Below are 13,275 nucleotides of genomic sequence, written 5' to 3'. Positions count from 1 at the left end.
AAAAAATCTTTTATATTTTTCAGTTTGTTGGTATACCAAATCAACCATTTTCGATTTACACTGTACAAATTTAGTGTTAAACTGCCTCAAGAACCCATTTATTGCGTTAGCACTTAGCAATACAACCTTGATTTGGTGAGCGGGAAAACTACCACCTGTCACTTGTTAGTTGTTTATAATTATTACCCTTTTAATTGTCTATGAAATACTATATGTTACTTATGTGCAAGTTGATAGTTATATAGTACAATAATCTATCATTCCTTCAACGTTACGTCAATGTTTTCCCGATTCTTAATTAACTAATAGAATATTCTAATTTGTAGAATAAAAAGTTTACTTTTGGCAAACTATATTGACCACCAAATTGCAATGCTTGCTTGTAGCCCTTGGCCTGAGTATTATTTTCAGACATGAGACAACCATTTCAGGTGTGAACGCTAAGAATGGGTCAACATTTGGCATTTCTTGGACTGCTATACTTGATTACTTGTTATCTTAAGATTTTAAGATTGATATAATTTAAATACCTTTTCACTCTCAAACAACATTAATGTTTCATCACTCTCGCATTTTTCTCTCTGAGTCCATGTTTCACACGTGGTAAATTGAACTTGCCGACACTAGGTTTTATCTGTACGGTCTACTTACGAATGAATAATAAATTTATCGCTCTATATAATAAAGCCCTAAAATCACATACAAATGAAGGAAAAAGTGATCACTAGAATGCACAGATGAATACTCATCTCTTGATAATGAGTAAGTTATTTTTTTTAAACCACAGCATCCGAGTCGAGGCATTCTACACCTTTAAGCAAAAACTCTAATAACTTGTGGCTTTCAGGGTGCAGGAATAAAATATATTTTTTATTTGTCCATTTTGCATTAATATTAAAAGAGTGACCACATATTTGGTGGCGATTAAAGAAGACAACCATGACTAAGGTGATGATTATTTGATTTATTGCAAGAATATTTGTCATGTTCCATAAGATATCCATGTTTTCTTACACAGTATATGGCGACACCACATATTTGACAGCTTTTAGAATTTTGATGAATAAGTCAAAATTCTTCAACAGGCCAATTCATAGGCAGTACAACTGACTGCTGAGTATTCTTCTCCTTCTCCCTTCCTAATCCTACAATAAATAGTGTGCTAATATCAAGTAGAGAATCATGAAAAAAGTTATCTCTGTTATAAAATAAAAGCAACTTAGTAAAACATGAACAAGACATGTTGTTATATGAAATAAAAGCAATTTAGTAAAACATGAACAAGAAATGGAGATATTAGAAGGAATATGTCATTAAGCATAGAAATATGTCATTGAATATGTCATTAATCATTTGAGAAGATCATGGAGGAAGAGTAGACATCCACCATAATTTGATTTTTATTATAACACTCCCCCTTGGATGTCCATAGATAATGTGCCTCGTTAAAACCTTATTAGTAAAAAACCCTATGGGAAAAAAAAATCCCAGTGAAGGAAAAAGAGTACACATGTTTAGAAATCCACCTTTTGGTTGCCTCGTTAAAAACCTTGCAAGAAAAATCCAGTGTGACAAAACCTTGTAAGGAAAAAAGAGTACAACGCGTATTAACTCCCCCTGATGAGAGCATCAATTCACATCCTTGCGCCTTCGCATCCCAATCTTGTACACTAGTTTCTTGAAAGTTGATGTCGGTAGAGATTTGGTGAACAGATTAGCCATATTATCACTTGAACGTATCTGTTGCACATTGATATCACCATTCTTTTGAAGATCATGTGTGAAAAATAACTTTGGTGAAATTTTCTTTGTCCTATCCTCTTTATAAATCCTCCCTTCAATTGGGCTATGCATGTTGCATTATCTTCATATAAAATTGTGGGTAGTTTGTCACACTTCAAACCACATTTGTCTCGAATAAGGTGTATTATAGACCTCAACCATACACATTCTCGACTTGCTTCACGAATAGCAATTATCTCAGCATGATTAGATGAAGTAGCCACGATTGATTGCTTAGTCGATCGCCAAGATATGGCAGTGCCTCCATATGTAAACACATAGCCTGTTTGAGATCGAGCCTTGTATGGGTCATATAAATACCCAGTATCAGCATAACCAACAAGATCGGGACTACAATCATTGCCATAAAATAATCTCATATCGGTAGTCCCTTTTAGATACCGCAATATGTGTTTGATTCCATTCTCATGTCTCCTTGTAGGAGCAGAGTTATATCTTGTTAAGACATTAACTGAAAAAGTTATGCCAGACCTTGTAATGTTAGAAAGATATATTAGTGCACCAATTGAACTAAGATATGGTACTTCGGGACCAATAAGCTCTTCATTATTTTCATGAGGTCGGAATGGATGTGCTTTATCCATATATAATGGCTTTAAAATTATTTTAGCGTATGCTGATTGATGGAAAAAAACTCCATCTTTCATATACTCAATTTGTAGACCAAGACAAAATTCTGTCTTTCCAAGATCTTTCATTACAAATTCTTTCTTTGAATAGTCTATTGCTTTAGGAAGCTCCCTAGGAGTTTCAATGATATTTAAATCATCAACATACATGGTGATTATAACAAATTTAGATCCATATCTTTTTATAAAGATACAAGGACAAATTGAATCCTTCTTGTACCCTTCTTTCAACCGGTACTCACTGAGGCGACTATACCACATACACCCCGATTGTTTCAATCCGTATAAGGATTTTTGAAGCTTTATTTAATAAATTTTTTGGAAACCTTAATATGCTTCAAAATTTAAATCCTTCATTGATTTCTATTATACGCATATCATGTTTTTCTTGTATTGCCAGATTAAAACCTGAAATGGCGACATCCACCACAGGAGAATATGTCTCTATATAATCAATGCCAGAATATTTACAAATTTTCTTGTGACACAAGTCGTCTTTATGTTTATCAACTTGCCTTTTTTTTCCACCCAAGAACGCATTTATACCTCCACTAGCTTTATACTTTCAGATGTTGGGACTATCCGTCCAACTTCATATTTTTTAGGTGAAATCAATTCTCATTGCGTATTTTTCATTTGGCCAATCATTTATCTGTCCAAATTTCATGATAGATTTGAGCTCAAGATCCTCGTCAATATTAATAATATTGAGCGCTACATTATATTAACAATATCATCGAGGATCATTTTATATCGGTTCTACTATTACCCAATAAAGACATAACTTATTGATATCTCTTTATCTTATTATTTTCAGGTACCTGAGCCTTTCCCATGAGGTCTTATGAAGTGTTATGCCGTGATGCTTTTCTAGAGCACTTGCCTCCTTATTATGACCATCTTGAACATTTGCTCCTCTCCTTTTTCAAGGAGTTTTATCTTTGGAACCGATTAGTCTATTATGCTTCATGCATGCCATAGACTCTATTCATTATGAACTTTATTTTATTTGGAGCATTAGCAGCTGAATATGATATTTAACTTTGGGTCAGCAAATACGTCTGGCAATACTTTGCAAATGAATTATCCCTTGAACTTCAAGTTCACATTTTCTCATACGAGGATCTAGATGTACTCATAATAATTCATTACATGCATTACTTTTTCAGCTGCCCATTTTCTCCTCCTATTATTGGGATCACCGACACATATCCCTAGCGTTATTTGGGGATCCATCTTTGTATATTGTGGTGGAGCAATTAAATCATATAGCACATTCATATTTTTAGATGGAAATTATTTGGTTCCTGACCCTGAACCGAGTGTGATAGGGAGAACTTATCTTAATTTAGCTAGATGCGTACTAGTGTTGTTGTATATTAAATAATACATCACATACCAAATTTCTTTTTGGCAATTTTGTTCTCATAACTAATGGTTTATCTATAATTGGAGGCATACAATTTTTGCTAAACCAACTTGGATTTAAACCAGTATTATCAAGATAAATAATCATAAATTATATTTTGAAACTGTGCTCTAATAATTTGAGCAATCAATCTTGCAAAAGTCAAACTACAAGTTGATAACAAATGCACATATGACCAAAGAATAGATGCATCTATTAAAATCATATAATAGTAAACGGTCGACATGGCAGGTGATTGAGCCCATATATTTATCACCTTTTATTAGTTCCAGAAATCAAAGGATTCAATCCCAACTTTAACTGATATATAATGAGAATAAGAAGCACAAGAGAATTCTTGAAGAATCTTATATTTCTTCAATATATGTCAATGTAATTCTCAATTAATTTTTCGCATTGTAATTGAACTGAGATGGTCAACCGGTCATGCCAATTAATATTTGTTTTAGTAAACCTATAGTTTACTTGTGACATATGATTCCCTCATCATGCTTATATTTGTGTAGTACAAATAAAAAAAAAATCGGGTAATCTTTCATATTTATCCGTTATGATTATAGAAATATGAAAATATTCAATATTCCTTTCATTTATAGTCTTAATATGCCAACCACTTTGACTTATACATTTGAAACTCAAAAAGTTTCTTTTGAGACTTTACAATATCAATGTCGTGAATACTTTTATTCATCCGGGTAGTAACAAATTAATTTTTTCGGAGCCATTAACAACTTTTGTACTACAAGATCTTTTGTCACACCATTCATATAGTAAATGTCTCCTTCATGGAGAAGGCACAACAAAATATTTTTTGGCGTATCACATGTACGCGACCAATGACATATTCATGTGACCACACAATAATATTTATTCTCTTTATTTCACTCAAACCTCCCTTAGAGGTGAGTTGTGTGGTGTTCATCCAATCATGCATTGCATGTATTTATTCATTACTTTTATCACATATTACAACATTCACCTTTAGGAATGGGTCTGCATTCTCAATGTTTATCACAAGTCACATTCTCTTCAATGAATGTATCATAATCGGCGGCGTGCTTTATTATTTTATGAAAGTGATATGACTAGAACATCGAATAAAAATAATGTATCAAATAGAATAATATAGTACTACTAGTTACCATGCACTTTTATGGAAACTAAGTATTATGCTCTCTAGAAAAACAAAGAGATATAGCAGAACCTTTAATTGAAAAAATTATTAACAATATTTTTAACATTAATGAAAAAGTCAATACTGGAATGACTCTACCATCTTGTTGCCTCCCACATCAGTTATAAAATAGGAGCAGTTATGTATTTTAAGTCACAAGAAACTAAACCCTTTTTATTTTATTTAATGGAGTGTACTAAGATTATCATGTACAAATAATGAAAATTTGGGTTGAAGAGATACAAACTCACTCAATTTTTTAATATACGAGAATTAAAAGTTTTGATCGGCCAATGCTAATTCAAAATATTTTTCCATTTGGATCGTATATTTATTTATCAATAACGTATGCTAGTTGTGCTATTAAGATTATCCGAGAGAAACTTACCTCACATTACCTTTTCAAAAGTCAGAATGGCGCATAATGGTCAAGCATATATTTTATAGGAAAACGTTCAGTTAAGGGATACTTTACATAAGGTTCTTGCTTCTTCTTCTTTTTTAACTAAGGACACAAAGTTCCTCAAATGACTTTGCAAAAGCTGTAGTAGCTCCCCAATTTCTTGTACTTCTTTTGGTCTTTGGTTTAGTACGTAACTCTTGGCTGCATCATTATATACTTCCGATTCTTATAATAAGATCTATATAACCAGGATACGAGATGAAAAAGATCAGACTAAACTTACAACAAATATTAGAAACTCGTTCATTGAAATGGATATTGATAATGCAACAAAATAAAATAAGTAAAACATGGAGTAGTAATTAGTTTACATTTAAGTATTTTCGATTATAAAGTAAAACACTTAAGAATATGAATGAATTTGCAAGAAGAAAATACTTAGCATTGGAAACTTTCATAACAAATAAAGAACCTATGAGAAAAATGAATAAGAAAATAAATTAATTAAAAAGGATTAGAAAACGTATCTTAGCATTAGTATTATATGCCTTATCATAGTGTACTAGTCTCCTCAACCTTATTGTTACTTCAGTTATATTTGATACCATTCTTTGAAATTACTAAATGAGAAAGAAAAACTTATCTCTTCAAGATGAATATTAGGCATGGCAGGAACATGCCTTTTATGATGTAGGACAATTTTGTAGATGTAAGTAACTCAATTGATTAGGGCATCGTGCTGATAACGTGTTATAAAATAAAAGCAACTTAGTAAAACATGAACAAGACATGTTGTTATATGAAATAAAAGCAATTTAGTAAAACATGAATAAGAAATGGAGATAGAGAGAAGGAAGAGATTTTCTTCTTCAATTGTGTGTATTTTTTTATCTATTACAAGGCCTTTATATAGGCATGAAAAGTGAAGAAAAATATGTCATTGAATATGTCATTAAGCATAGAAATATGTCATTAAGCATTTGAGAAAATCATGGAGGAAGAGTAGACATCCACCATAATTTGATTTTTATTATAACAATCCCAACGTATGTTATAATACCAATAGAGTTATTTGGAAGTATTGAATATTGCCACGACCTTTTGACAAGTAATGGACTGCTAGCAGGAGTAGAAGATGCTTAGCTAGACTATTTCTTTCTTTCTCATTGTTTGCCCGAAAACGGATAGAGTTGAATTTATACGTAGTTCTAAGAATACGCAGTATAACTTGGTACAAATCAAAAAAATAAATAGAAATATATCGAATATTGACTATAAAAAGGAATGAATACAAACCCAAAATAAGTAAATAATGATTGATAAATGAACAAGATGAATCAATATCAAAAGCCCAAAAAAGGATAATACGCACTGTATGTGTGTAAATCTCAATAATCTTTGAAATGTGAGAATGTATCAATGTATGAATGTACATCAATCCGTGAATCAGTCCCTCCTTGAATGAATGATAACCACTCTTAATATAGTAGAGGAATCCTACTTTGGATATAATTAAAAATACATAGTGAGAATTCCATGATAGATTAGTTAATTAGTTTTTCCTTGATTCCCGCTAAGATTCTCTCCCCTAGTGCGGCTACAACGACTCTTTGTCTCTTGGCTCGATCTTGGTTGGTCTCGGTATTGGTCGGTCTCTGTATTGGTCGGTCTCTAGGTCTCGAGCTCGATATTGACTTGAGCTCGGTATTGATCGGTCTCTGGATTTTGATCTCGATAACACAACTTTACATCATAGCTCGATATTGACTCGAGCTCGGTATTGATCAGCCCCTGGATCTTGAGCTCGGTAACACAACTTTACATCATAGCTTGATATTGACTCGAGCTCGGTATTGATCGGTCCCTGAATCTTGAGCTCGATAACCCATTTTCACATCACATCTCGATATTACAATGACGACCTTCGGTCCATCATATTCCAACCTTGACTAATTACACGAAGGGCAAACTCGGTTTTTACCATATACAGATAGTCCCCTCATTTTTCGGAAAGAAAGTGACGAGAAACGATGTGAATTTTCAACCTCTGACTAGATACATACTGGCGTCTTCTTTGAACCCGATTGTGATGTATGTGACAAATATCCCATCGATCCAGTTACCAAGGCATTAAATGCGCATCAGTCGATGGTCGGCCACTGCTAATTTTGAACCGTCATTATGAAATCTATAAATACCCCCCCCCCTTCATTAATTGAAACTTTTACTTTCAAATCTCTTTTCATTCCAATCTTTATAGTTCTTCATCTTCCCCAAAGCTCTCTATTTCCAGATTTAAAAAGTTCTTTCCTTGTTCTTCACCAAACACTAGAATATTTCAATTTCCTATCTGCTTTGTTATTGGAAATTTAGATGGCCAAAATATCTAAAACCGTTCCTCAGAAAGAAGTTGCTACCTCATCTCGATCTGCCGGTGAGAAACTGGTAGTGGAGCCACGCCTTAAAGAACTCGTTCTCGGGGGATGCGTTATCTATTCTGACTTTAAGGCCGAAAAACCCTCATCGATTGATGGTCGATGTGAGCCGGTATCGAGATATATATGCTCGATACCCCAAATCCTTCTTGATTTGGTGAAGAAATATTATGGTTGAGAAAACAAAGAGGTTGTGATACCGGCACCGGAGGAAGCGATCACTACCCACGTGGAAGGAAACTTGAGTGTTTACACTTATCCTTTCATGCTAGGTCCCCTCGATCCAGTCATCATCTACTTCTGCAAGAAGTACCAAGTGACCCTCGGCCAAATACACCCTTCTTTCTGGAGGATTGTATTACTGCTCCGTTTCTTTGTGAGCAAGATCGATGGGCTTCCCTTCACCCCCGATCACCTCATAAGATTATATAGCCCTCGTCTTTACCGAGGTGGGCTGATAAAGCTTCAACGCTGGGCTACCAAGGCGTTTACCTCGAGCATAGATGAAGACAAAGATCGGGGTTGGATGGGCCGATTCGTTCGAGTGAAGACCTCAGACCTAATCCCAACTGAGAGTATGCCATTTCCCGAGAAATAGAATATGAATAGTAAATGTGATTCCATTTTTAGTTTTTGTTGTTTTTACTTCTTCATCTTTTCTTATCAGTATTTTTCTTGACACAGCCATTGCTTGGATGCTGGGTGTTGTTCCCCATCTCGAGAACTGGGTCAGGAGCCTGGTTTCAACATTAACGTATGTCGAGCGCGCATGGCGCAATTTTTCAAAGGGCTGGTGGGAGGCTCGTACTCATGGTAAACCTTCCTCTTGGCTCACCGATTTGCTTATTGTTCAAGTATATTTTCAGGCATAAGTTTTATTTACTTTTCTTTCTTTGTAGGTCTCGAAAAAGATGCAGTTATGAGACCCCCATCAGGTGACAAAGAAGTTTTACTGTCTATCTCAAAACCGGAGAAGGTGATTAAGAGAAAAAGGACCTATGACTCTGAGGGTCAAAAAACCAAAAAGAGAGCGGCTCGTAAACCCAAGGTGAACACAATCCCTTTGGCTATGGAGTCGGTCCTGAGTTTAAGGGATGAAGAAGAAGAAGAAAGTGATTTCGGGCTGTTAGTCCGTGCACAGGCTAGCACCGATACTTAAAATACTTCGATATCGGTGGAAGTTGATACTGCCCCGCCCAGGCTTGATGAGGTCGAGGAGGAGTCTTCGACCCAAGTTCCCGAGCCGAGGGAGACCGAGGACGTTTTACCTCAGGGTAAAGAGCCTGTCGAAGAGGTGGTGGATGCCGGTGCACAAACCGAGCTTGAGGCTCTCCAAGACGGAGGCGGTGCTCAAAAAGACCTACTCGGGGTGATAGAGATCGGGGATTCTCCTTATTTCCCTTCTTTTTCCCAATCTATGATATGTGATGCTCAAGCTGTGGAGACTTGTCACGGGGAATGAGTCTATGGAGAGGATCTGTGATTATTTTTTTGGGGTAGAAGCTATCATCGGTCCGAGTGACTTGGAGGCTCCGAAGAAGAGCTCGAGCGAGGTGGGAGCGCATTGCCTTTTTAACGAAGCCCAACAGGCCCTGAATCGGGTAAGTTCATACTTTCTTTTCCAATCTTCATACTTGTGTTTTTCTTTCCTTGTATAATCCCTTCTTATTTTTGTAGGCTTTTGTGCTTCATCACGAGGCATTTTTTCCAATCCCGAGGGGAGCTGAGCCGGTACGAAGCCGAAGTTCGAAGGCTTACTGAGGAGAGAGATGGATTAAATCTTCTCAGTGAGCAGAGAGAAGGAGAAGTAAAAGGACTTCGGGCTGAGCTGGAAACATCTCAGAAAGAACAAGTTAGTTGGCCGAGCAGGTACAAAGAATCTTTGAATTTAATGATATTGACTCGGGAGTGATGGATAATAATTCGGTCTCACGGGTCGAGCAAAAGTTCAATGTGATTAGGCAGCTTCGTGCTGAAGTGGACATAGTGAAATCGGAGGCTGAGGAATGGAAGAAAAACATGGACCGCCTCGCCTCAGAAAAGGAGACTGCCCGAACTCAACTGGCTTCGGCTGAGGCCCAACTCCGAAGCTTGAAAGAGAAAACCTTGGTGCAAGCCAAGAAAATCAAGGAGTTCCAGTATCAGTTGAGTTCAGCAAATTCTGATCGAGAGAGATTGGCCACAGAACTTATAACGGCCAAATCAGAGGTCAAGAAAACCATGGCCAATGTTGATGCAACGGTGGCCATTTATCGATTTGATGCCAAAGCTGCTCAAGTTCGAGCAAAGGAGGTTGTTGAAGCTGCTCAGGCTCGAGCAAACTGGATTACCGAGCATGATAAATGCCAGTCTTGAAGGGAGACTCTCAAAGAGATTCATGCTCGTGGCATCGATCTAACAGCCGAGATCGAGAAAGCTAAGGAGCTTGAAGCCGAAGCCAGAGTGTTGGCCTTTCCTGATGATGATGATACCGAGAGTGCGGATCTGAAAGTGAAGGGGGCCTCGAGGGAGAAGATGCTGCTCCTGGAGAGGACTAAGTCTTTTAGTATTTTTGTGTTTCTTATAAGACCGTTTTGGTCTTTTGTAAAGAAATTTGACTAGGCCATGTTGCCCTTGTAAATGATTTTTGACATGCATATAAAACCTTTCTTCCTTTCTGCCTGATAGAATTGTGAAGTTTGTATCCTAAGGCCCCGGTTCAGATAATTTGATCAAAACCGAACTAGTGTAGCACTTAGGCCTTATGGTCGAGTGAGTGCTTGATCAGACTCTAAGTAAAAAATAGCCCTTAGGCTTTATGGTCGAGTCAGTGTTTGCTCGAACTCGAAGTAAAAAACAACCCTTAGGCTTTATGGTCAAGTGAGCATTTGCTCGAAATCGAAGTAAAAAACAGCCCTTAGGCTTTAGGATCGAGTGAGCGTTTGCTCGAACTCGAAGTAAAGTAGCCCTTAGGCTTTGTAGTCGAGTGAGGGTTTGCTCGAACTCGAGTTCAAGTAGCCCTTAGGATTTGTAGTGGAGTGAGGATGATTTCTCAAACTTGAATTAAGGTAGCCCTTAGGCTTTGTAGTCAAATGAGGGTTTGCTCGAACTCGAGTTAAGGTAGATCTTAGGCTTTGTAGTCGAGTGAGGGTTTGCTCGAACTCAAATTAAGGTATCCTTTAGGCTTTGTAATCGAGTGAGGGTTTGCTCGAACTCGAGTTCAGGTAGCCCTTAGGCTTTATAGTTCGAGTGAGGATGATTTCTCGAACTCGAATCAAGGTAGACCTTAGGCTTTGTAGTCGAGTGGGGGGTTTGCTCTAACTAAAGTTAAGGTAGCCCTTAGGCTTTGTAGTCGAGTGAGGGTTTGCTCAAACTCGAAGTAAAAGTAGCCCTTAGGCTTTGTAGTCGAGTGAGGATGATTTCTCAAACTCGAATTAAGGTAGCCCTTAGGCTTTGTAGTCGAGTAAGGGTTTGCTCGAACTCGAGTTAAGGTAGCCCTTAGGCTTTGTAGTCGAGTGAGGGTTTTCTCGAACCCGAGTTAAGGTATCCCTTAGGCTTTGTAGTCAAGTTAGGATGATTTCTCGAACACGAATTAAGGTATCCCTTACGCTTTGTAGTCGAGTGAGGGTTTTCTTGAACTCGAGTTAAGGTAGCCCTCAGGCTTTGTAGTCAAGTGAGGGTTTGCTCGAACTCGAGTTAAGGTAGCCCTTAGGATTTATGGTCGAGTGAGCGTTTTCTCGAACTCAAAGTAATAAACAGACATTAGGCTTTGTAGTCGAGTGAGGGTTTGCTCGAACTCGAATTAAGGTAGACCTTAGGCTTTGTAGTCGAGTGAGGGTTTGCTCGAACTCGAGTTCAGGTATCCCTTAGGATTTGTAGTCGAGTGAGGATGATTTCTCAAACTCTAACCAAGGTAGCCCTTAGGCTTTGTAATCGAGTGAGGATGATTTCTCAAACTCGAATTACAGTAGCCCTTAGGCTTTGTAGTCGAGTGAGGATGATTTCTCAAACTCGAATGAAGGTAGCCCTTAGGCTTTATAGTCGAGTGAGGGTTTGCTCGAACTAGAGTTAAGGTATCCCTTAGGCTTTGTAGTCGAGTGAGGATGATTTCTCGAACTCGAAGTAAAAGTAGCCCTTAGGCAATTGAGTGACAATGATTTCTCGAACCCGAATTAAGGTAGCCCTTAGGCCTTATATAATTCGATCTTGTTGATTTTTCGAATGGCAGTCCCCGATTTATGGGGTACTCATTAGAACTCCGGTCATTGTCGGCCCTTAAGCATATTTACATAATAGATCGAGAATATGAAGTGAAAAAACCTTTCTGAGGTATGAGATATTGGTAAAGAAGAAATTTGTCTTTATATGTCATCATACATGTGTACATGTTTTGTGTTGGGGCTCGAGCAAACTATGCGGGCATGGTTTGTTTGACCATTTGGCCCTCACAAAATTTTCTTGTCGAGACCCTGTTGCCATAAAGTAATTTTCTTGCATCGAATTTGATATATTCGAGGGCAATGCCCCCTAGTACTCGAGGTTGATTGTAAAGAGGCCTCAGATATTGTTGAATTGCTCTAAGTTAGCATGCTCGATGGTTGCCTCATTAAAAACCTCGCCGAAAAACCCATTTGGGACGAAACCGGTCTAAGGGAAAAAGAGTGCAACGCATGCTTTCAGACCTAAAGATTTCGAGTTGAAGAATCCATTCTTATTTCTGGTCGAACACCTGCAAGGGTTAGTTTCGAAATACAAATGAACATGAGAGGTCCATACCTTAGCAGTAGTATCGTTTTTGGTGCGATACGTTCCAATTGCTCGGTAGTCATTTGTCGTTTATCATACCGAACTTGTAGGATCCTTTTCTGATGATTTCGAGAACCTGATACGGTCCTTCCCAGTTCGAACCCAGTTTCCCTTCATTCGGATTTCGAGTGTTGAGGGTGACTTTCCTTAGCACCAAGTCCCCAATTTTAAAATGTCGAAGATTAGTCCTTCGATTGTAGTATCTCTCGATTCGCTATTTTTGGGCAGCAAATCGGACGAGAGAAGTTTCTCGTCTTTCTTCCAACAATTCTAGGCTCGTATTCATTGACTCGTTATTCGACTCCTCTGTTGCATATCAAAACCTGATGCTAGGTTCTCCGACCTCGGCGGGTATTAGGGCTTCAACGCCATAAACCAACAAGAATTGTGTTGCTCCGGTACTGGATTTTGATGTTGTGCAGTATGCCCATAGGACCTCGGGTAGTATTTCTCTCCACTTTCCTTTGGCATCGGTCAATCTCTTCTTAAGATTTTGGATGATGGTTTTGTTGGTCGATTCGGCTTGTCCGTTCCCGCTGGGATGATACGGTGTTGATAGGATCCTTTTGATCTTGTGATCCTCGAGAAATTTAGTTACTTTGCTGCCGATGAATTGT

Source organism: Nicotiana tomentosiformis, chromosome 2 (genome assembly GCF_000390325.3).
Source record: "Nicotiana tomentosiformis chromosome 2, ASM39032v3, whole genome shotgun sequence".
Lineage (NCBI taxonomy): Eukaryota > Viridiplantae > Streptophyta > Magnoliopsida > Solanales > Solanaceae > Nicotiana > Nicotiana tomentosiformis.
Note: the sequence above shows the minus strand (reverse complement) of the source record.